This window comes from Pseudopodoces humilis, chromosome 9 (genome assembly GCF_049639895.1).
Source record: "Pseudopodoces humilis isolate 2021_Gansu_Grassland_sample_001 chromosome 9, ASM4963989v1, whole genome shotgun sequence".
NCBI classification, from domain to species: domain Eukaryota; kingdom Metazoa; phylum Chordata; class Aves; order Passeriformes; family Paridae; genus Pseudopodoces; species Pseudopodoces humilis.
The window spans coordinates 3,448,204-3,473,167 of NC_142208.1; the positions used below are offsets into that span (position 1 = coordinate 3,448,204).

At 47.0% G+C, this 24,964-nt stretch overlaps 1 protein-coding gene across 5 annotated transcripts in view; it reads left to right on the forward strand.

Moving 5' to 3' along the window:
* Nucleotides 1–24,964, forward strand: part of PRKG1 (protein kinase cGMP-dependent 1) — a 362,401-nt gene that overhangs the window by 70,012 nt on the left and 267,425 nt on the right. The gene's annotated exons all lie outside the window — the stretch shown is intronic.

Below are 24,964 nucleotides of genomic sequence, written 5' to 3' on the forward strand. Positions count from 1 at the left end.
CTTTTAACAATCAGTTTGTTAATGAAGGTGATTAAAGCACAGTGTCTCACCTTTTTCCTTGCTTGTTCTGTGGTGGGAAGGGAGTTCAGGTAGAACATCTGGCTGGGAAAGCCTCAAGTCATCCAGCAGGGAAGCTGAGTGATTTTTACTCCAGTCATAGGGAGTCTGGAGAGTTGCTGATGGAGTATTGAGAACATTTCCACCCCTCAGGCCCCACACTCCCATGGCTGACTAATGGCATCATAAAAAACCAAAAAGAAACAACTGGGACACAAGGGATCTTTCTGGTAAATGGGAATATAAACACTGTGCTTCTGTTACACTCTTAGACAGAAATGGTTCATGGTGGTATTTTTTTTACAGAACTTTCACCCTTCAGTGCCTGATTTAGGATTTGGGATTAAAACTTTATCCTTTCCCGATGTAAAGGCCACTTCTTGAAGCATAAGAAGTGCTTGCATCTTGTCTTTGCTGTGGGAAGTTCAGCTGGAGGGACTCTGCCAGTTAAAAATATTGATAATGGAACCATTATCAAGGCTAAGTGAATTTGAAAATCCAAATGTGCCAGGCTGCTGTCCTGGAGCAAGTCTGGGTGGAAGCACCTCCAGCCTGACCATCACTGGGCACTTCCTGCTCTTTGGTTAAGCGATCCCTCTATGTCTTTGAAAAGATCTGTGTTTTTCCCCTGCAGCCTTCCTGAATGACCTCCTGATCACATTTTACCACACTTACTGTGGTTTGTGTTGATCTCAAGACATATCCCAAATTTCTTGTTGTGATCAGAGATTGCTTTGTTAAGGACTTTCTCCTATAAAGTCAAGTACTGTGTGTGGAAATTAAATTATTTTAGCTGACAAAATGAGGGTTTTTTTGTGGTGTTTACAAAAGTTAGACCTAATTCTTACAGGGGAAGAGCAGCCAGATTCTGTTGTTGAGAAGCTTTAACAAAGGTCTTGCAGGAGACTTTTTTTCCCAATTCTTCCTATTTTCTTCCTTCTGTCATTGTTACAAGTCACCCCCTGAGCTGTTGTTGCTAAGCTGCCCTTAGAATTTGCATTCCCAGGCAGTCTGAGACTCTCCTAATTTCAAGAATAACCTCGGTAAGAGGCAATTCCATAACCTAAAACGTGGGCTGAAAACAGCCACTGGTGTGTTTGGCCTGTTATTCGTGCCAGGGAACAACTCCTTGGACTGCTGCGCAATCCAGAGGAATCCATTTTAGAGGATGTGTGGAATTCTCCCCTCAGCTCCCCTGTGCAGGTTAATAACCTCAAAAATGGTTTTGTTTCACAGCCAACACCACCAAGGCTCCCAGGGAGGGGAAGGGAATGCTGGCCTGAGGAAAAGGCAGTTTAGGTTTGTGTTTTAAAAGGTATCGATTCCTGCACTGTGGGAACCTGGGGAATGGAGTAACAGTGTGTGGGATTTGTGTCTCAGTGAATGGGGAAAAACGATCAGCAAACAGATAAAGCCATTGAGGAAAAACAGCACAGACAGACAGAAAGGGTTTTATTGACTATTGGCATGGAATGGCAGTGGTTGTGCTAATAAAGTCATTTTACCTGCTTGGGGCTGAAAGGAAGGCAGGGCTTGGAGGAGGAGAAATTCCTTGATAGAGGAAGCATGGGGATGGAGTCTGTGCTCCGTGTGGATGCCCAGCCTTGGGATGAGCTGCAAACCCTGAGCAGGGTGAAAGAGGAGCACTCAGTGCTGTGAACAAGCCAATATTACCTAGGCAAGCAGGTTGAGGTTGAGTATCCAAGGCAGAATCCGATAGGATTCGGCAGAGTGACAAAATCTGAGGGATTACATTTTTTTCGTGGGTCTCACCAGCACTCTCAACCTGGAAAAGCACAGCACATTCCTAAAGAGCTGGGTTTTAACTCCAAAGGAACAAAACAAATGCCAGTTGTCCTAGCTGGGAAGAGACATTTATTTTTAGAAACCCCCAAGTTCCATGCAGACATTAATTATGAATTATCTGCTCAGGTGATCAGTATTCAAAGCAGCTGTTCCCAGCAGGCTGCACACCAAAAATTAGCCAGTGGCTCCCTTTGTTGAATATTCCTAAGTGAATTAATATTGGGCAATTCCACAACCATCAGTAATCCAGAGAAAACACATCCTGTTTGTTTTGGTGTGCTTCACTGACCAAACTCTGCGGAAGGGACCAGCAGCTAAAGGTTTTATTGTACTTCCAAGTCTTATTTGCTTGGAAAGAAATCCCATTTTCTGCTCTGGATTTGCACTCCATTATCTTGGCTTCCTTTTCTGTGTGATGGAGTGTGGGCCACGTGGTGTTGCTAGAACATTTGGGTGCTGGAACACCCCTCTGCCAGTGTGATGCTTTTCTCCTTCATCCCTCCTTCCCAATCCATTCCCTCACGGCTTTGCACCTGCTGGGTCTCACCTGGAGAGTAACTCCTGAGGAGATGCAAGTTCTGGTTTTCCACAGCCCACGAGCAGATGTCAACGTCTGCCTCCCTTTTTGGGTACACCAATGTTTCTCACGTGATTGCTGTTCCAAGCTTGGGGACATTGCTCAGCACCTCATTTATTTCTGATCCAGTCTGCTATCCTCTCCTCAGATGCATTACGTTTGCCCACAGGAGTCCCTTTTCCCTCCACCTGAGAACATTTTCTGTCATTCTTGATCTGCTTCATAATTTTCAGTGGGTCAGGAAACAACCCTTTCATTTAGAGGGAGAAAATACAGGTGCAGAAAGATGTTTTCTCTTCTCCCAGCTATTTGGAGGCGATACAGGAGACTGGCTTTGAAAATATTGGCAGGCTTAAAATGCCTCCATCTTTCATGTGTAGGAAAGAAAACCTGTCTGTGACCTTTTAAGTGCCTTTGTTTACTTTTTGGAAAGTACTTCAAAGAAAAAGCAAGATTTAAGAGGAATTTGCTACTTAATGGGTCGATAAAGTATCCGGTAAGGTGAGACTGCTGCTTTCCCAGCCCAAAATAAATCACAGCACACACCAGCCTTGCACCTGAAAAGCTCTGGAGAGCAGCTATGAAAAAATGTCTTGGTGGGTGATTGTTCTGGGCCGTCTGGTGACGTCCCCAAGTCATGACTGTGTCCTTTCAAGCACAGCAGCCACGTCACTGCTGTGATTCATCCTAGAGCCTCCAATGTTTCTGGCTAACATGGGCATGGTTTGTTTTCCCGACATCAGGGTAATTTGTAGAGGTGTTTAATAGCTGATTCAGTTCTGATTTGGCAGCAATTGCAGCCTTTCAGACGTTCAGGATTGCTGGGTTTGTGTCCTTTCAACAAAAACGCCTCGAACAAAACCAACCCCCCCAAAACTCGTGGCAAGAGTGTTTATGAACTGTTGTTTTTAAATGGATTTGTGTATTGAATATGATCTAGCAGAAAATCTGTGCTTTGCTTGTGTGTGATGGAGATAAAGCAGTCAGGCATTATTGGGCTGTTTATTATGGGTTTGTTTTTCTGGAAGATGCTCATTTTCAGCTTCTCAGAAAACACGGGCTCCTCTCTAGCGTATTAACTGAAACCGAGTGGATTTTGCTGCCAGCAGAGAGGCTGCTGAGCTGCCTGCAGGTCTGGGGGGGAGAGATGGCAAACATCTCATCCTTGTGGAGATCACTTTGGCTGGAGGTCCTTGAGGAGGGCAGAGGAAGCTGAGATCATGTTTGTACAGCAAAATTCTTACCTCCTTTCTTTATTCCTCTTAAATACCCATGACTTTGGAAGCATCATTTGGAGAAATACTTGGCTACTGATCTGCAGCAGCACTTTGGATGTGTGTCCTGTTTTGAGAGCTTGATGGTATCTCCAGGCCATTTCTGGGCTCTGGGGAAGGGCTGGGGCAGCACAGTTGCACATCCCAGATGTGGAGAACTCACTGCCCCTGGATCGCTGGAAGTGTCTGTGGACAGGGCTTGGAGCAATCCAGGATAGTGGAAGGTGTCCCTGCCCACGGCAGGGCAGGGGACAGGATGGACTTTAAAGTCTTTTCCAACCCAAACCATCTGGGATTTTCTCCTAATGGTATCATTCTGTAGCAGGTTGGTAAGAAGTGACTGGAATTTGGAAGGAGGGGTGTCAGGAGTGCGTTTGGGACAAACAGCCCCCAACAGTCAGAAGTCACCAGAGTGGATGTGCCGAGTTCATCAGCAGTGCTGGGCAGCTGGAAAACCTTGGCTTTGCCAGGAATGAAATCGATGCCAGGAGCAAAGCAAGGAGCTATCTGATCTTGCTCATTCTGCCAGCTTCTATTTTAACCTCCTTCCCATTTGTGTGTGTTATCCCAAATGCTGATGGAACCTGGTGTTGTCACCTGAAGTCGTGCTGGGACACCTGTGCCAGGTGGCTTTGCTGCACTCAGGGACAAGTGTGGGTTTAGGATCATCCTGACGCTGCTGTGAATAACACCTTCTGTGTTAAATCATATTTCACACTGTACTTGTGAAACCTCAGAGTTTCCAAACTTTGAGGCCAAGGCATGCAAGGAGCAATTTCTCCTTCCTTCCTGCTGTTCCCAGTGGCTCCTTGGCACACCAGCTGACATCCCCTGAGCCAGCCAGCCTTTAGCATGCAGGGCCAGCAGAACACTGGTGTGCTCTTCACTCCTCACAGCACTCAAGACAATGATCTCATCATGCTCTGGGAGGATGGATGAGGCAGTGTGGAGAGATGGAGGCCAAAATAGCATCTTCATCCCAAAGGACACTTAGGAACGGACTGATAACCCTGGAGTTGGGAGAGTGGGAGAGCTGCACTGCAGAGGCTTTGTGCTGATGGAAGTCTTTCCCATCTAAGTGAAATGAGAGCCTTGCTAAGTGCCTGAAGTGTTCCCAGTGTGAGGTGCACAGAAATTCCCTGTGTGGGGCACAGAGACAGTTTTGTAACTGGGATAAACCCCAGGAGAGCCAGGGCATGGCCCCAGCCTTACACTTCACTTTCACACCAGGTGTCTGGTGAGGCTTTCCATTAAATATTTAGTTCCTGATTATTTTGTAAAGCAGGCCTTTGGAAATTTCTGCCATTGCAATTTGAACCAGGTTACTCAGTTTTTTGTCTGGTCTGACACCTCTTCTAATGAACTTTTTGTTGTAACTCAGTGTCCATGTGCTGAGTTTCATTGTTTTTGCACCAAGCTGCTGGTATTTGCATTTGAATTGCTTTCCCGGGTCTGTCCAAACTTTCTAATTTTCAATTTGCCAATTCTTTTGCGGTAAGAGCTAGTCAGATGAATAAAAAATGAAAAAATTCCTGGCTGTTTCATACCATTACAGCATTTCTGAGCACTCAAAGAAAGGTCAGCAATGCTTGTGCACCTTCATTTGTGCTCTCCAGAGTCCAGAAATGACAGGATAAGGCACAAAGTAATGGCCAGAGCTGAGGACAGCTGGGAGTACCTAAGGAAAATCAGGAATTTGGGGGCAAGGATCACTCTTTTGTGTATCAGCTTAGGGTGTTGTGTCCCACACAAACCTGAGTCAAACACCCTCTAAGAGGGTTTGAATGACACAACCCCTTTTGTTCCATTCCATTATGATCTTGTCAAACTTGGAGGAGGAAAGCCAAGGGAAGATGTTGATTGTGCTGAGTGAAAACATTTGTGCCAGACTGCTCCCGTGTTTGGAGCTTCACTCAGGAGCTGGATGCTCCAAGTGGGTATTTTGGTAATCAGTAGGAGAAGTGTTTGTTTGATTGGAGGAACGAGACTACAGCACTTCCTGGGGGATAAAAGAGGCTCTGCTGTCATCCTTCCCTCACAAGGAAAGGCTGAGGGAGCTGGGGCTGCTCAGCCTGGAGAGGAGCCCCAGCTGAGAGGGGCCCTCAGGCCTGGCTGGCCCTGGCTGCAGGGAGGGCTCCCAGCAGGGCCCAGCCTCTGCTCCGGGGGCCCAGCAATGGCACCAGAGCCACGGGCAGGGCCTGATGGCAGCAATTCCCCCTGGCCAGGAGGCACAACTTCTTCCCTGGGCAGTGCCCAGCCCTGAACACATTGGCCAGAGAGGCTGTGGGCTCTCCTGCCTGGGGCTGTGGCAGAGCTGTGTGCACACAATGCTGTGCCCTGTGCTCTGGGATGGCCCTGCTGGAGCAGGGAGGTGGCACCAGCTGCCCCCTGAGCTCCCTTCAGCCTCAGCCATCCTGTGCCCCTGTGACTGTGTTTGTGCCCCTGTGACTGTGTTTGTGCCCCTGTGACTGTGTTTGTGCCCCTGTGACTGTGTTTGTGCCCAGGCTTTGCCAGCACTGGGAATTTCCAGGAAATCCAGCCCAGCAATCAGTAATTGAGGTGGTTAAGGAGCAGTAATGGGGTCTCCAATGGCCAGAGGGGCTGTTTGGTGAGGGAGCTTTATGGATATGTCTTCCTCAAAGCTCCCATTACTTCTTGTATTGTTTCCTTCATTCCAAATAACTTCTCATCTGACTTCCTTAAGTAAATTAAAAGTTGATTTAATCGCCTTCTCCCTGTGTCTGCCTTTTGCACCAGCTGAGGTTGTCTGTTACAGTCTCCTATGAAGTTCAGCTTTTTAGAGCCTGTGTCTCCTCCTGTTTAGTTCTGCTGAGGCAAAGCTCAGTAATTCACAACTTAGTAGCTTTCTCTTCCATGGAAGATTTAATTTGGAAATTAGGGAAAACTTGTTCCCCAGGAAGGTGGTGGTGCACTGAACAGCCTCTCAAGGAATGGGCACGGCCTGAGGCTGCCAGAGCTCCAGGAGTGTTTGGACAGCGCTGCCAGGGATACACAGGCTGGGATTGTTGGGGTGGCCAGGAGTGGGATTGGGTGATCCTTGGGGATCCCCTTTCAGCACAGGATATTCTGTGATTCCATAACCAGAAGAAAGCACAGGAATAAATGGAGACAGACTCTATATCCTCTCTTGACTTTTTAAAAAAGCTTTTGGATCCTCAGGTTCTGGTTATCCTGTTGTTGTGGCTGCAGTGTTTTTTCCCTTTAAAATTGGTTACCTATCAGTAAATTTTATTTCCCCAGGGGATTTCCTTTTTCTAGGCTCTGGAATTTTTGAAAGGTGTATGGATGAAACATACATTCATGGATGGAACATCCTTTTTACCTCTCCGGTTAACTTTTCCTGGAGAATTGGAGGGAACCTTGATGCGCATCACACATTGCCTGCATTTTTGGTTTTCATCTTTGGCATTTGGATTTTCCCTAGGCATAAATGGAATAACCTTTGGGCTGTGAGTGATTTTCTGTATGAAATGAAAGCAGGCTCATTTTCCACAGGACCTAGAATCATTTCCCCACGAGTTCTAATTAAGCAGTGTTTGCACTTGAAATCAGGACTGTTGATAGGAAATTAATGTTTTCAAATGTGATTAAAAAGCAAATAGTTGAATATAATCTCTGCAAACTAATGAAAAAGAATAAAGCAGAATGGTTTAAACCAGCTTTGTTTACACTCCAGAATCACTCTGTGTGCACATTCACTGCTGGCTACACTTTTCTAAATCTAATTGCTTCTTTTTTTCCTGCTGGAATAGCTGATAATCAGATTTACGTGTGAAGAAAAAGAATGTTTTATATAAAAAAATCCAAAATGTTTTAATGATTTATTTAGAAGAAGAATATCACCATGATGTTGTGTCACTGGGTGTTTTAAGGGAAGCTGAGTGATCCTCACTTCTCCTGAAGCTCAGCCAGCTGCCTGAGTCTCCATCCCAGCACTTGTCTTACTGGGGTTAATGTTCCAAGACCTCATAAAGAAACTCTGCTCTTTTCCTCAGTTTTTTCCCTTCCTGGAACAGAAGGAGCAGCACTTTGGCCTCTTGCAGGGTGAAACCAGAGCCCTGCTGCTCTCCTGCAGATGATATTTTTGTTTGGGGAAGGGGTCACAGACCTCCAGTGTTTGCTGTGTTCTTCATCCCTCTGTTTTGGATTTTTTTTTTACCTCCTGGCAAAGCCCATGCTTCAAATCTGAGGTGGATGGCTCAGATTTTTAGGGGAATCTGAGGAACATAATTATGCCTTTATTATCTTGGATTTGCTTATTGGAGTGTGCAGCATTCTCTGTCCTTGGGAGTGAGGTTATGGTTGCTGGAAAAGGCAAGAACAATCCTTGAGTGATATTGGTTACAGCAGGGTTTCCTTGCTGAGAGTTCATTTTCCTCCACAAAAGGAGTTTTAATTCTCTCTCTTTGAAACCAATCTGCACTTGATGCCTTTTACTGGAAAAAGGGAAGCAGGCAGCAGTGGGAAGAGGATATAGTTCCAGTGGTAATACAGAGAAAATGGCCTTTTTTTTGGGAACTGGCAGATAGTTCTGTTTTCTTCTGGAATTAAATAAAGCAGGGAAGGCCCAGCAAGAAGCTGCAGGTTCCCTGCAATTCTTACAATAACAGTGACCATCTGCGAGCTGTAAGGTTCCATAACAATAAATAATTAACTCCAGCAAATTAGCTCAAATTCTCATTCATCAGAACAACAGGGAAGAGAAGGGTTATTGAATAATCCTGAAATCAATGTTTTCCAGCATCCTTTGTCATATTGTGAATTTGTTGGCTTCCATATTTTAAGCACAAAAATCCTTAAGTTTCCAAGCTCTAAAGGAAAAGTAGTTTTTGTCTCTTGCTTGCCCAGGGTGTTTTGTGCCAGGCCATCAGACACTGCTCTTCTCATCACCTCGTTGAGTCAAGTCCTTTCTGAAAAGGTTTCCTTGCACTCAATTTTGACAGGACTAATTCTCTCCTCCTCAGGATGTTTCTGCGCTGCCTCCTGACTGCTGAGCACAAGAAATGGCACACGAGAGAGTCACTGAGCGTGGGATGCAGGCAGCAGCCAGAGAGCTGAATCCTGTTGGGATGTGCAGATCACAGAATCTCAGAATGGTTTGGGTGGGATGGGTGGGCAGTGCCACCCCTGCCATGGGCAGGGACACCTTCCACTATCCCAGGCTGCTCCAAGGCCCAGTGTCCAGCCTGGCCTTGGACACTTCCAGGGATCCAGGGGCAGCCACAGCTGCTCTGGGCACCCTGTGCCAGGGCCTGCCCACCCTCCCAGGGAGGAATTCCTTCCCAATATCCCATCTATCCCTGCCCTCTGGCACTGGGAAGCCATTCCCTGTGTCCTGGCCCTCCCTCCCTTGTCCCAAGTCTCCATGTTTCCTGTAGCTCCTTCAGGCACTGTAAGGCCACAGTGAGGTCACCCCAGAGCTTCTTCTCTCCAGGGTGAACAATCAGGACCATTGCAAGGCCAGGTTGGGTGGGGCTTGGAGCAGCCTGGGACAGTGGAAGGTGTCACTGCCCGTGGCAGGGGGTGACTGGATGGGCTGTAAGGTCCTTTCCAACCCAAACCATTCTGGGATTTCCCCTGCCTGTTCTTCATTAAGCAGTAACCTCTAAGTGCAAGTGGGGAAAAATGGAAAAGATAATTAAAAAAAAAAAAGACAATAAAAACAAGCAAATATTTGTTCTTCCAGAATTCCAGAAGCGTTGGGATATGTGTGACAGAGAGAGCAACAGCCAGGATTGGGTTGGAGGAGCAGGGGAAACTTGGCTGAAGGGTGTGCAGGAAGGATGGCTGCTGCCCACAAACGAGAGGCAGCACAGGGGAGATGCCTTTTGGGCAGGCAATTCCTGCTGGGATGGCTGCTCTGGAATTCCTGCAGCCTCCTGCACTGAGGCAGCCCCAGAGCCTTCCACAATGATGTTTCCCAGAGCCCTGAGACTTGTTTGAACAGAGCAGGAGTATTTCCTGTGGGATTGATCTGGGAATGCTCAGGCAGCAAAGGGGCTGCTCTGCTTGGACGTTTGCAGTCCTGGTGTTGGTTCAGAGGGGAAAAATGAGGAGGAGCTGGACACAATCAGGCTGTGCCTGTGCTTTTCCTTCCTGCTGCAACTGCCCAGCCCAGGTGTCATTTTGGCAGCACAACTTCTGATTACCCTCCTATAAATCAGAATGATTAATTGCTATCAGGTAAAATAATATTGGGGAAAACAAGTTAGCTCTTCTGTTAAAAAACTCACAGGGCTTGCTCTGCTTACATCTCAGAAGAGTGAGAAACTCAGCAGAAATTGTGGCATTTCAGGTGATGACTGTGTCTGGATTGCACCACATGGCAGCTTTAATGTCCTTGGATTTCTGCTTACCCCAGGTATTAAATAGCATGAGAATGTGGATGTTTGCAAATTTTGGAATTTCCTTCATGCCTTTGTTACATTTATCACACCTTTTTCTGTCTTGGAGGTCTGTTAATATTTTTTTTGGTGGGGGCAAAGCGTTGAACTCCAGGCCTGGCAGTTGTGTGTGGTTTCTGACTGGGGGAAGGCGAGGCAGCCGTGGAGAAATGATGTTACCATTGCATTAGTGCCTTTTTGCCCTCCTTTTCCTGGGTAAGGAGTGTTCTGTTATGCTGTCAGGATAAGAGATGTCCTGTGTAGGTGGTGGAATTGTTTGCTCCTGGTTTATGCAGCACTTCTAGGAATAAATATTAACAATATAATTTTTTTCCCACTGCTGCTGTGTACCATGAAATCCATGAAGTTCATCTTTCCCAGCATCATCTTCTAACTAGGAATTAAACTGCTCTTTAGTCCTGGAATGTTACAAGGTTGGTAAGATGTTGTATGTTTAGAAATTTGTGCTTCTATCTTCCTGTGTGACAGGGGGCTGCTGCTAATACTAGAAATGAAGAACCCAGCCCAATGTTTTTATTTGCACTGTGACAGTAATGGTGATGTTTTCAGAGATGTTCTCTTTTTCCCAAGGAGCTCTTTCCTGAGCCATCCTGACTCCAAACGCAGCCTGTGCCAGCTCTTGGGAAAAAAGGAACCCTATCCAAGTGCAAACCAGAGCAGTGGGAGCACTGTGAGAGCTCCTTGGGAAATACTGATTTGTCTACAACAGTCTAGATTTGTTTAGAGGCTCTGCAGGAGCTGGGGAGCTGCAAACAAAAACCTCTTGCTGGCCCTCACCAGCCAGGTCGGGTGAGCTCAGCGGGGATGGGGGAACGGTGAACTCCAGTTCCCTTTGTGTCTGCAGGATCTTCTCAGGCCCAGAGCAGAGGCAGTTCCCAGCTGGAGCTGCCACAGGAGCCCCCTCCTGGGAGCCCTGGGGTGGCCATCCTGGCCATCCCCATCTAAGCCGGGCCAGCCCCTGCAGCCGCCAGTGGCGCTGGGCCGTGCCAGAGCCATGAGCGACGGTGGCATCCTGCTGGCTGCACTTGCCCTGCTGCTGGCACCCAGGCTGGCTGCTGGGTCATTGGCCCCTGGCCACCATGGGGGTGGCAGCTGTGAAAGGGATTTGGAAGCTGTGAAAGTGCCCTGGGGTCCAGGCCAGTGGCCCACGGAGGAGCTGAGGAGTCCTTGTGGCTCCCTGGTCCTCCTGGCCTTGGGTGACCCCTGGATGCTCCTGTGAGCCCCCCTTGGTCCCTTGCAGCTGCAGCCCCTGGGTGACCATGGCCAAGGAGCTGCAGGAGCTGTTGCTGCCGGTGTGCTCCGGATGGGACATCGGCCCTGCTTTATTCCGGGCTGTGGCAGGTGCTGTGGGCATGGCTGGAGGAGCTGGGGAAGTGAGGCCACCTGGCCTGCTGTGGCTTGTCCAGCTGCTTCAGGTGCCTCCATCCCTGCAAGAGGCTGCTTCTACGGGGAATGGCCATCCCTGGGAGAGCCTCCAACCCTTCGAAGATGGCATTCCAATGGAGATCAACCAGCCATCGAGGACCCTCAGGCCATCAGAGACTGCCATTGTGCCAGGAGCCTCCTCTGTCTCTGACAGTCTCCAAACCTCCAAGCCTCAAACTGCTTTTGAGCATCTCCCTCCCTCCCTGAGAACCCCCATCCCTGCCAGCGCCTGCCAACAGCCTCCATTCCCACAGAGAGTCCCCAGCCCCTCAAGTTCCGCTGCCTGCAGAGATGCTTCGTTCCCTCCAAGTGCCTTTCCCCACTCAGAACGTTACTCCTGGAAGCCTCTGTCCCTCAGGAGTTTCAGGAAGTCCTGAGGGTCTGCGAAACACGAGGAGGCCATGGACAGCTCTCCCTGCTCCCTCAGAGAGCAAGAAGATCCCAGGGGATGACACCACCGGTGCATCCCTGAACACGGATGTGGCCAGGGAATGCTGGGAAGCGGGAATGGGAGCCTAGCCCTATCCAGGGGCTGGGAAGCATTCCCAGGAGCAGGTGTCAGAACAAGTGTCCTGCAACCACCAGTGTCCACCCCAGGCTCCCAGGAAGCTGCGGTTGAGCCAGCTGGGAACAGCATGAGCTTGGTGGAGGAGATGAGCCCCAGGAGATGGAGGAAGTTCACCCATCTCCAGGAGGCTGCCCTGAGATGGGCACTGGGCCCCAGGAGGACGTTTGTGGTGGCAGGAGAGGACATGTAAGTAGGATCAGTGTGAAATAAATTAGGATTTTCCCACAGAACTGAATGTTCCTACTGCTCTGGATTTGACTGGGATAGGGTTCCTTTCTCCCCAGGAAGTGGCTCAGCGCTGGGTTTGGATTCAGGCTGGGAATGCTGTGGGTAACAGGTGGATGGTTTGGTTGTTGGTGAGCAGGCCTCACCCTCCCCAAGGATTCTGCAAGGGACAGTTTGTGTCCCCTGCTGTGCCAGCGAGGAGGTGACAAGGAGGCAGGAGGGAGCACAGGCAGGACAGCCTGTCTGGACTGGCCAGAGGGATATTCCAGCCCACAGAACTCCTGGACAGTGAGCAAGCTGGGGACAGGAGAGGGTGATCACTGCTGGGATGGACTGGGCAGGTGTCAATGGTCATCTCACAAATAGGGACAGAGACAAAGCTGAGGTGTTTAATGCATTATTTACCTCCATCTTCAACGCTCATTACTCCATTCCCAGTGGAAAACATGGATTGTCCCATGGGACACTGCAGAGTCCTTGGGGAGGGAAAGCCTCGCTCAGCAGTAACCAAAGCACCCCTGTGTGATCCACAGCACTGGCTGCACAGCACTGGCAGGGTATTTTGCAGTTGCAGAATCCACTTCAGCCTGTCCACACAATGTGCAGTTCCCAGCCAGAGGTTAGGACAGCAACGGGTAAAGGGCAGAGTGTTTGTGTTCCCTTGCTGTCCCTCTGGGCCCTGGATGCAGGAATTTGCTGTGACAAGCCCAGCTAGTTTGTTCAGTAAGTGTGTATTGCTGTTAGGATGAATTTTAGCTGGATTTTAGCCTTGGTTCCTGCCTGGCTCAGAGTGTTCTCCTGTTTGGGGTGAGCTGGGAGTTACACAAAATGGCTGAGACAGGATGGGAAATGTTTAATAGTCTCCAAAGCAGTACAAATTTCTGCTCCTCTTGCTGTCTTCTTCCACCCACAAAGTGAGGTTTTGGTTAAGTCTGCAAAGTAGAAGCTTGCCTAGAAATGTGTGAGTCCAGGTACCTGGAGGTCTGGAGACCTTGAGGGACGTGGGGCTGTGGGAGAAGCAGAGACTGTCTGCAGGATCTGCAGCTGCTTCCAGGGTCAGGCAGGATGGATGTGGCTGTTCTGCAGTGTTGGGAGAGCTCTCTAGATGAGACCCTTCCAAAGGTCTCCATGTTTACCTGGACTGGAGGTGCTGTGTGTCCATGGTGGTGGCTCCATGGTCAGCGTTGCACCTCACTCCAAAGGATCCCAGGATGGCTGAGGCTGAAGGGAGCTCAGGGGGCAGCTGGTGCCACCTCCCTGCTCCAGCAGGGCCATCCCAGAGCACAGGGCACAGCATTGTGTGCACACAGCTCTGCCACAGCCCCAGGCAGGAGAGCCCACAGCCTCTCTGGCCAATGTGTTCAGGGCTGGGCACTGCCCAGGGAAGAAGTTGTGCCTCCTGGCCAGGGGGAATTGCTGCCATCAGGCCCTGCCCGTGGCTCTGGTGCCATTGCTGGGCCCCCGGAGCAGAGGCTGGGCCCTGCTGGGAGCCCTCCCTGCAGCCAGGGCCAGCCAGGCCTGAGGGCCCCTCTCAGCTGGGGCTCCTCTCCAGGCTGAGCAGCCCCAGCTCCCTCAGCCTTTCCTGGGCACCGAGATGCTCCAGGCCCTTCCTCAGCTGCGCAGCCTCCGCTGGCCCCGCTCCAGGAGCTCCCTGGCCCTGCTGTGCTGAGGAGCCCAGACTGGTTTGGGCTCAGTACAGGCAACCTGCTTCTAGTTCTAGCTCAAGGATTAACCTCCTCTTTCTAATCCTTTCAATTGCTGAGTTATTACCAGACTTCAGGAGCTGGACTTCATTTTTATTGACCTGACTTAGCCTAAGCCAGGCCTGAATCCCCAGAGGACACAGTAAATATCAAACTTGGGGTCGTTCAGAGTAAGCCTCACTTTGCCTCGTGGTTGGATGGGCTGGCTCAGCCTGTCCTAAATCTGTTCCAGTCTATATAAATATTTACAGCCAGACCTCCCCTTCCACCCACTGCAATCCTGTGTCTCACTAATATGTGTCACCTTCGACTTTGTGCTGCTGATTCCTGTTGTTTTTTCTGATATTTAGAAGCTCAGCTGGAGCAGAGTGACCTTCAGCCAGCACCACTCAGGGATGACCTTCCTTACACTTCCCTTTCTACTTGCAGTGAAGAGAAGTTTATAATTTGAATTTTTATGTGTGTGTGTGATCCTTTCAGGAAGAATCCTGAAAATTACAATTCTGAGAAGGAGATAAACAGCAAAGAATTAACTTAAAATCTGAGACCAGATAAAATATAAGGTTCTGCTCTGGCCCTCGCTTTCCATAGCCCAGGGCAGTGGTGGAATCACCATCCCTGGAGGGGTTCCAAAACTATTCATATTCCCAGTGCCTATGTCCCAGGCCTCTTTGAAGAATTGCAGGTTAAGAAAAAAACCCCAAACCTTAAGCATTATCATGAAATGTTATCAGAAAGGTGGAAAAAGCTTAATTCAGGATAAACATGTGTTGTACAATAAAATTTCAGCACCAAGTGGCATAAAAATGCCTTTTGGAGCCTGTTATAATAAGGAGTGGGGTTTCCCATAAGAAACAACATTTTGATTAAACATTCTCTGCTTTGGTGTTGTGATGCTGCACTTCCCATGCTCAGTTCTAAAAGGGTCAAAGAACTCTTCAAGACCAAAAGTCTCATTTTTGTGTCCCTTTTTTTAAAGAAAAGCTGCTGTAAGTAGAGTAGGCTGTGATACACAGTTTGAAATACCTTCCTCTTGTTTAGGTCTCATTTCCAGCTAAATATATTTATCCCAAGACATGAAGTATTCCCCAAGTGACTCTTGTTCTTAGAATACACTTCAGCAAAGGTCAGCTTAGCCCCTCGCAGCACCATTTTAGAGGAGAACATGACCATGCATTTTTCAGCTTGTCTTCCCAAACCCATCTGGAAGCCTCTCCAAGCAGATCATCAGCTGAACATGTGAAAATATGTCCCAAGATTCCCTGAGGATTTTAACAGAGGCACTGAAACAGGGAAAAAAATTTCTCTTGGTCTACAGCTGATAGGAATCAGCCTGGATTCCTCGGCTCCAGCGCAGCCCCTTGGATTTATCCTAGCTGGGGATGCAGGGGAAGTGGAGGAAGTTATTTCACTGAATTGACTGCTTTGTCAAAAAGATTAACCTGAAACATTTCCACCGTTTCAGAACAAATCTCTGTTGCCAGCACTGGAAAGTGTTTCATTCATCAGGACGTGATTAATGAGGGCTGGCAACTCCACACAGGAATCGGGATTCTTTTTGGGTACAAATCTGATATGATTTAAGTTGGGCTGAGTTGTTTTATACGCACGTTTTGGGAGCTGAGAGCATTTTGAGTAACTAATTCCTTCAACTGGAGATTGCCTCTTGGAATTTATGCTGGGGCAGGTTTAACCTGAGCATTCTTGTGGATTGCACTGCAGAATAAATAAACACAAGGTCATAGATTTAAAAAGCTGCGGGGCTGCTGGTGGGTGAGGGAGTGTTGGGAACATGAATAATAGGACTGGATGGTCCTTAAGGTGGTTCCATTCCCACCCAAACCATTCTGGGATTCCATGATCAGTGAAATCAAAAACCTTACAGCAGAATAGAAATACACAATTTGAGTTAAACAAGCAAATTCAATTCTTCAATTTCCTTTTCAGCTTTTTAGGGCCTTTTTGCCCCCCTGTGATGTTTAATGGTTCTGGATGGTTTGCATTCAACAATAAGTGGATGGAGAATTGATTTTTTCTTCATTTATGTAGCAGGAGCTGTTTGTTCATATGATTCCTTCATGTGCTTTCTGGCATGCCGTATGTGCTGCTGCAAGCCAGCAAGAAGTGCAGGGTTTTTAGCTATGTAAAAAAGATTTGAAGATATCTCAGCTGTATCTCAGCACTTATAAAGGAGTTGTTTAAATGTACAGGTTAGAAATGTGTCTTTTCTGTCTGTAATTGATTTCCTCTTGACCTGTGCCCATTTATCAGCTGAAAGGGAGCATTTTTATTCCTGTTAGCAGGAATCAGTCCAGGCTTGGTGCTGTCTCTGTCAAGCACTGAGTGGGAGGGGAATGGGGACACAGTTTGTGAAATGTCACCAGTGTAAACACATCCTCCTGAGCCTCAGGCACAGGAGCAGCCAGCACATGGATTTTCTTCAGGCAGGGGGAGGCTGGCAGGTACTTCTGATAGAGTTATCCAACCAGAAGAGTGTTTTCAATACAGAGAGGCCAAAACATGGCAATATTTTCTTAAATTTGTAGCCTTGTCTGGTTTATCTTGACTATTTAGCCACAGTTTGTCCTCCTGAATGTTATGCTGGTGACTTCTGACCCTTCATTAAGTGCTTTAAATTCAGGCTTTTGCTGGCTTCTTCAACCTTGTCTCATTTGACTCTTTCCTTGCTCTTAACTTTAAACTTTTGAACTTTTTGGGTCATTTCAGTCCTGTTTCAAGTCCAGAGGGTTCAGTAAGGCTGCTCAGGGTGGGTTGAGAAGATGCTCACATTACAAAGAGAAGAGCTGCCAGTTATTTCTTTTACCTATCAGCAAACAAAATGCAGATGGAAGAACTGAGGGGTCTCAGCCCCTGCTGAGAGCTGGAAAACACTTGGAATTTTATAAGCAAAGAGTGGAGAAGCTGAGCTGTTTTCACTGCAAAGTAAAATTGGAAGGAATTTGCAGCAGAAGAAGCAGCAGAAGTTGGAGGCTCACATCTCCAAACGGCACCAAGCAGATTGCAGCACGAGAGTTTGGATTTGTTAAGGATTCTATGAGGCTCTGGGAATTGTCCCTGCTTTAGACATTTGATATTTCTCTCAATATCATGTTAATGAAGCTGGGAAAGTGCCCGTTTCAAGGCTACTTTTCTTCAGAAGGGCTAAATAAAAGTCACCATCTGCTACCAAATCACTGCAGAAAAACAAGTCTCCCTCTCATCTCAATTCCTCTCTAAGCCTTGAGGTCATGCTGGTAATTGCTGACATTCCCTGAGCTCCTGTGTAAATTTTACCATAATTTCAGCAGAAGTTGTCCAAAATCCCTTGCCATGAGAAGCTGGGGAAGGTGGTTGAGGAGTTTAGCAGTGGGGGGCACAGAGTGCTTTTACCTAAGGAACTCCCTTTTAAAAGCTGAGCAGAAGAATAAAGTGTTTATCTGGGAGCAGGAATTGTGTGGCAGTTGTAGAGCTGGGGCATCACAAGCATTCCAGGTGTTCCTGATGGAGTTTGTTACCATGTCCAGGAGCTCCCCTGCACTTAAAATTTTGGTGATGTTAAATCTCTCAGCCCTTGCCTTGAAGCACATTGAAACCCATCTTGGCCTGGGTTTTGATACAATTTTCCAGTATTTCCTGGTGTCTGCTGACCTTTCTCTGGGCTGCTTGGAATGGCAAGTCAATCCTGTCCCTCTCTGCAAGAAAATTAAATGGTTGTTTGCCTTAACTGGCAGGGATTTGCAGCTGGCACCGGGAGCCTGCCCACTGCATGCAGATGATTTCTGCGGCTTCCCTGCTGGAAAGCAACTGGGAACTGTCATCTCCTTAAACTCCTCCATGCTTTGGAGATGTGCTGTGCCAGCTGCCAAAGCCTGACTGGTGGTTTTAATGGAATCTTTCCCTGGCATCCAGATTGATGCAAAAACAGGGCAGCAACCGCGCCTCAAAAACACAGCAGCGTGAAAGGAAGGCTTTGTCCACCGATGAGGCTTCAGAAGGTAAAACCACAGAGTTTCCACTGTAAAAATCACATTTTGGATGAGTTTTTCAGCTGTTTTCTGAGCCAGTTGCACATCCATAGGTAACAGCCGAGCAGCTGTGGTGAGGAGCCTGTTTGAAGGGAGCAGAAGGAATAATTGTGATGTGTCTGATATCACTGAAACACTGTGGGATGACTGCAGGAGGGGTGCTGGAGCTCATGGAGATGACACATCCCATTGCTCTTTCAAAACTATGTTTATTAGTGCTGGGGAAAGGGACAGCCCCTGGGAGTCTCAGAGTGGGCCCTGTCTGGGGTGCAGACGGTTCTGTGGGATGTGGGAGAGGAAATCATTGCCACTTTGGGGTGGTGAGAAGGGGCCGCTGAGCTCTCAGAAAATCCACGGCAGCGTAGAGGTTTTCCTTTTGTTAATTTTAGATTCCATGTCTGTGTTTGCAGTCCTGAGGTTTCTTTTTTTATATTTCACTCAAACTGGGAGTGATTCAGAGTTGTTGGTGAGCTTAGACTGAAGGAGGCTTTAGACAGAGACAAGGAATAATGAGGGATTTCCCCCTATGTCCTTGCTAGGAGGCGTTTCTGTTGTGCCAAACTTCTGGGGTGGCCTGAGGAAAGGCTTGGACTCCCAAGATCTCCAGTGTCTGTCATCCATCCTGGAAAAGGGGAAGAAAAATTCTTTCTCCTTCATCCCTCCAACCCTAGTACATCTCTGGTCCCCATGGTCACTAACTAGTGGAAGGACAAATGAAGATCAGGCAAGTCAAGCAGGGCAAGGTGGTTTTCCATCCCTTGTTCCCTGGGCTCTTGCTCCAGGCACAACCAGAGCAGGGATGTTTGGAGAGGCTGTGGGTTCTCCATCCCAAGGGTTTGCCAGGATTTAGCAGCTCAAAGCCAGCCCAAGTGAGATGGTGTGAAAAGAAGGAGAGTATTGGAGCAGGGGTAAGGGAAAAATCCTGGAGTGCTGTTTTGGGAAGCACCTGCCAGCTGAAGGGCTCCATTTCCTGCTTCCTGCCTAAACTCCTTAGGCAGTTGGGATCCAGACACGGACTGGGATAAAACATCACTGGTGATGCACTCCATGGGGAATGCTGCAGGAGCTGGATAACCCCTCCAAAAGTAAACGTGGCTGTATTATATTTCAGGGTTTCTTGGTATTATGTGAGACAGGAAAAAATTACGTTTGTAGGGTGGGAATTTTTTCCATGTCTCCTCTGTTGACATTTCTTCCAAAGTTTGGGTACTGCTAAGATCAGCAGTTTCCTATGGGAAAAAATGGAAACAGAACATGACTCTTGCATAAGAAAGAAAAATAAAGCTCTTTTCAGAAGAACCGCCTTTATTTGTTACTTAATGCCTATGAAAGTGATTAGTGAGTACAGATCCAGAAAATAAATGTTCTGGAGCCTCCAAAACCAAACTTACTGGAGAATGATTTTGGAATTCAGTGTAGTAGTTTCCACGCCAGAAATCAAATATTCCACAGGAGTTTTGTCCCTGAGTTGAATTTAGTGAGCACAATGTATTAAAAAGCTCTAGTGCAAGCATTATCTCTCTTTCTGAGAAAAAAAGCCTCCTAGTCTCACTCTGTGCCTCCAAGGACCCCTTGCTTCAGTTCATTTTTAAGGTCACTGAGATTAATTCATTTGCATTCCCAGTCAGAAATGCCATAAATTGTTTGATCAAAACCCTGCTTTTTTTTTATTTTATTTTTTTGTCAGTCTTCCCACTCGTTTTATGTAATCTCAATTCGGTATTTTTGGAAATCAGGCCTGCCTGGCCATGTCTTGCACTGATATCATCTCACGGTGGAAGTCTCCAAGGATTCAGGGTCTCAGAAACCCAAACAGGCAGAACCAGTGTCCCTAAAGGAACAATTTTTGTGTAGGGAGTGTCCCTATTTCCGTAAAGGTTATGGATTTTGATGCTAATTACCACTCTTAGAGAACGGCATTTAGGAATATTTGCTGTTGATCTCCCTGTCAGCATCCATTTCCCAGCAAAATGTGTGTTTTCCTGCAAGTCTCAGGGACTGGAAAATAATTACTTTAATAATGCCTTTAATAATGCCTTTGCCCAGCACTGCCTGAAATATTAGTGTAAATAGTGTAACAAATTTTGTGAGGAGAAAAAAATCTCCTCACAGGTCTGCAGCTGGAATAGAACAACTAATGGTAAAAGTTATGGAATGATGGCATTGTGGAATGGTTTGGGTGAGGAGGGACCTTAAAGCCCATCCAGTTGCAACTGTGGGCGGGGACACCTTCCATGGACCGGCTTGTTCCTGGTCCAGCCTGGTCTTGGACACTTCCAGGGATCCAGGGGCAGCCACAGCTTCTCTGGGAAGTCCATTCCAGGGCCTGCCCACCCTCCCAGGGAACAATTCCTTCGCAATATCCCATCCATCCCTGTCCTCTGGCAGTGGGAAACCATTCCCTGCGTCCTGGCACTCCAGATCCTCATCCACAGTCCCTCATTATCTTCCTTGTGAGTTCCTTCAGACACTCCTTTCTCCTCCTTGTTTGGTATCCTAAAAACCTCATCCTGAGAGGAATCAATCCCCAGGAATTCCAGGTCTGGGTAATTGTAGAAATGCAATTGTAGAGGCAGAGAAGAGCAGGACTGAGCTGCACAGCACTGCTGCCATGGAAAATGCCATGCTGCACATGCTGGAGCCATGGAAATCACCCCAGGAAATCAGCCCCTCCTCCCCAGAAAGGCAGCAGGAGCACAGCGAGGTGCTGGATAAGGGCTGAACTTCTCAGGTTTCTGGCTCACACAATGAAGGACAGGCTGGAGAGCTGGGTTACAAACCCCAGGGACTGGGATATATTTAGGAATAGTGGTGTTGCTTTTCTCCACGCAGATCTGAAAAGTGTGGTCTTGGTGCTGCAGTCAGGAGACAATGGTTCATTCTCGCTTTTGTTTTGATGATGGAAGACTTGTCTGCAGTGGGAGCTGGCTGAGAGCAGGCTCTGTTCCTCCCCTGTGGCCTCTGGCTCCTGGCTATTTTCTTTTATTACTTGTGCAGAGAAAAATCACTGTGGCCTTTTCAGGGAGAGTGAGGGCAGAGCTCACTGCAGCCTTTCAGGGCCTGGAAAAACAGCAGGGGCACTTCTTACATGGGCACAGAGAGACAGGACAAGGTTTAAGAGGGGAGATTGAGGTGAGATATTGGGAAGGAATTGTTCCCTAGGAGGGTGGGCAGGCCCTGGATTCCTGGAAGTGCCCAAGGCCAGGATGGACCAGGAAGAACCTGGGATAGTGGAAGGTGGGCTTTAAGTGCCTTTCATCCCAAACCCGTGTGGGATCCTGTGTCTGCAGATGCCAGAAGTGGTAGCAGAGCCCCACCCCAAAAGCTTACACCCAAATCTGGTGTAATGAGGAATTAAAGGCAATATCCTCCTATGGAAGTGAGTGACACTGAGCCAGTGACTGCTGGAAGTGCCCAGGATTCGCTTCCAAGATCCCAGGCTTGTTTTACAGCCTGTGAAAGGAGCTCAGGTACCTTGGGCCATCCCTTCCCCGAGCATTGTCACAGCAAACACAGCTGCTCTCATTGCTGGGGCTCAGCTAGCTCTTGTTTCTCCATTGAAGTTTAAAACCAGTGTGATTAACGCAGGACTTCACCATGGATGTCTCAGCTGTCCTTCCCTCCTCTGCTTTTATATGGAATTTTTTCCATGACTTGTCCAGGGGAAGAACAGTTTGTCTGCAATGTGAATCCAGACAAATTTTGGCAGGTGGCTCAGTGAAAAGAAAACCTGATGCACTGGAAGCCTTTAGGTATGCAGCTCTTTAAAGTGATGGAATAGGTTGAGAAACAACTTCTACGTGGTGGTTTCTTGGATTAAAAAGAAATATTTTAAGCAAACTGGTTTGGAGACAATATTTTATTCTTGATTTTTCTCCTTTTTTAAATAAATTAATAGAATTAACAGAATTTATTATGCTTGTGCATTTATCTTGGTGAATTTTTTGTCCTTAGTTGGTGTATTTCTAAATCTTGCCTTTCTTCTTATATTACATAAGGAAGAATTCTCAGTTTGGAAGGAGGGCTATATATGGAATATACTCAACAAAAGGAAAATAAACCCAAACAGAAAATCCTTTTGGCTCCATGTCAAAAAAGTTTAAGGTCTGGATCCAAGAGAAACACATCAGTTGCTGTATGAAGGAAGTGCTATTATGTGAATAATATAATAAATATAACATACACATCTGGGGTTGCCTGCAGGATTTCTGCTGCAGAGGAACTCTAATGACAGACAGATGTTTTACCCCAAGTTCTTTCAGATCTGGTTCAAGAGCTGAGTTTCCGTTGTTGCTTCTCCTTCCCTGAACCAACAGAAATGTGTTTTATAGTGGTGCCAAAACTGGTTTCAAAGGCTGCTGGCACCTCCCAGGAATCAGATCTCATTTTGCTCCTTGCCTTTGGCAATGACCTGTACACTTGCCATGATATTTTTCACTGCCATGAAAGGATTTTTCGTATTTTTGATATAATCCCCTCGTAACCCCTCCTTTAAGGGTGTGCGAAATGGGATATTTTAAATAAATGTGTCGGGTTTTTGTCCAGCAGAGGTGCAGATGGCAGTATCAGACTGCAGCTGGGAGTAGAACCACAGAATATCCTGAGCTGGGAGGGACCCACAGGGATTGATCCAACTCCTGATCCCAACAATCCCAGCCTGTGCATCCCTGGCAGCGCTGTCCAAACGCTCCTGGAGCTCTGGCAGCATTCCCTGGGGAGCCTGGGCAGTGCCCAGCACTCTCTGGGGGAAGAACCTTCCCCAGATCTCCTGACCCTGCCCTGGCACAGCTCCATGAGCAGAAGGAACTCATTTGTAAAGTCCTTGTGCTGGAAAAACAGACCAAAAATGCAGTGGCTCATTAAAATCCAGCACTGGGATTGTTGGGTTTTATCAGGGCAGTGTTCCCCACCTGGGATTAACTCGCTGGGAGAAGATACAGGAGGAATAAAAGAAACTGGCAGTTCTCACAGCTGTGATTTTGAGGCTGCTTATGCAATCTGAGACCTTCAGTGCAAAATCAATTATGAAGAGAAGAACCAGGCACGGAGCAAGGCAAACATTATTGCTTTAGAGCTGTTTCATTATGGATAGATCGCCCAACGTCTCTGCTGTCATCCTTTTCCTGCTCATACCCTGCTCTGATGATCATGGAGAAATCCAGGAAGATTCCTTGTTCCTAATTGCTCTGTGCCTGCTGGCAAGCTGGAATTTGCATGCTTAAATCGGGTTTATAATTAAAATACAGGATTTTCAATGGAGTTTTGCGCCATATCCTAGAATTTTGTTTTTAAAGAACAAAAACATTGTTTTGCCTTCATGGAGCTCTTGCTCTGTTCATTGTTTGGGAATAATTCCAGATATTGGGCTATTGCCTAAACCTTGAGTGAGGAAGACTCAAGGACAGAGTCTTGTGTCCCACATCTAGATTGCTAAAGTGAATTTGCTTTCATTTTCCTGGATGATTTAAATTTTGACATTTGTATCAGCAGAATTATTTCTGTCAAAGCCTCTCTGAGGATCAGGGAATCTGTACCAAGGAGGTTGCGTGGAATTGTTTTGACTGGAGGTCCTCAGGAAAAAGCCCAAATATTTTGGCTTGTTATTTCCAGGGGTTGGCTTTGAGGTAGCTGCGCTTACCTTTTGGGCTTGGCTTTTATTTCATTGGGAATCTTTTATTAGAAAATGACTTTAATAAGAAACTTGAAGCTGGGTTAACAGGCTCAGGTTTCTAGAAATGTCCATTGATCCTTTAGATGGCTGAAGAAGGAATTGATTGGGGAAGGCGCCAGAGAGACCATTTCAATATTGGAGGGTTTCAAGAGTCTCCAATAAGTCTCCTGCTGAGTGTTTTCAGAAGGGGACATGCTGAAAATCGCATTAATTTGGGAAGTCTTGGCACAAGCAGAGCACGGGACAACAGCAGAGCACCTTGGGACTTGCCTGGTTTTCCCTGCTGCATGATGCCTTCGAGGCTTTTGGTGGTTTATTCAGAATTCCAACGCCATCCTTCTCCTCCAGCCTGTTGTTTTTAACTTTCATGGCATGCTGGAATGTCTTGTTGCTTTAATAAATTGCCTAAGCACAAAAGCAAGCCCTGCTTGTGTATTTTCTGTTATCATTTCTCTGTGCTTCAGCAAACACTTGCTTTAGCCTAAAAAATACGAGGTAATTGGCAAATACACTGAGAAATGCTATAGAAAGTGTTTATTTGTGTGATAGATACGAATGGTTTGGACAATTTGGTTCCTCATCACGGTGGTAGGAAATGATATTCTCGCATCTTATTGAAGTAATTAAATACAGTTTGCCAAAGGAAATGTGGATGAGTCTGCCCTGCGAAGGTATTGACGTTTTTAATGCGCCTTTATGGTCCTAAGAATGAAGCAAACAGGGAGAAAAACCCTCTCTTTAGTGTCTTTTGCATTCCATGGAGGTAATTGAAAGAGTTGGAGAACTCTGTTTTTCATTAGAAGGGAAAGAAATTCCAATTTATTGAATCATTTCTGTTTGCAGGTTTATGAAATAGCTTATTTGTTCAGGCAAATGCCAAGAGGCATCTGCAGCTCTGATAACCCGAGACATTAACTCTGCTCAGACATTATTTTTGCTTACAGTCAGGAGAATAGAAAGTTGACAGGGAAATAATGTGTTTTAATGAAGTATTCATCACTTCTCCCCATTTTTCATCATTAAAACATCCATTTCAATTTAGAAATGGACCTGGGAAGTCATGAAATCCCTCATGCAGAACAGATGGTTTGCAGTGCAGATGGAAAAAATTCAAGCTGTTCCTAAACATCAGTCTGTGTATTTTAAGCAATTAACTGCTTTTTCTGGAGGTACAATGGGTCAATTTCTTTTTTCTTTTGGCATGGCAG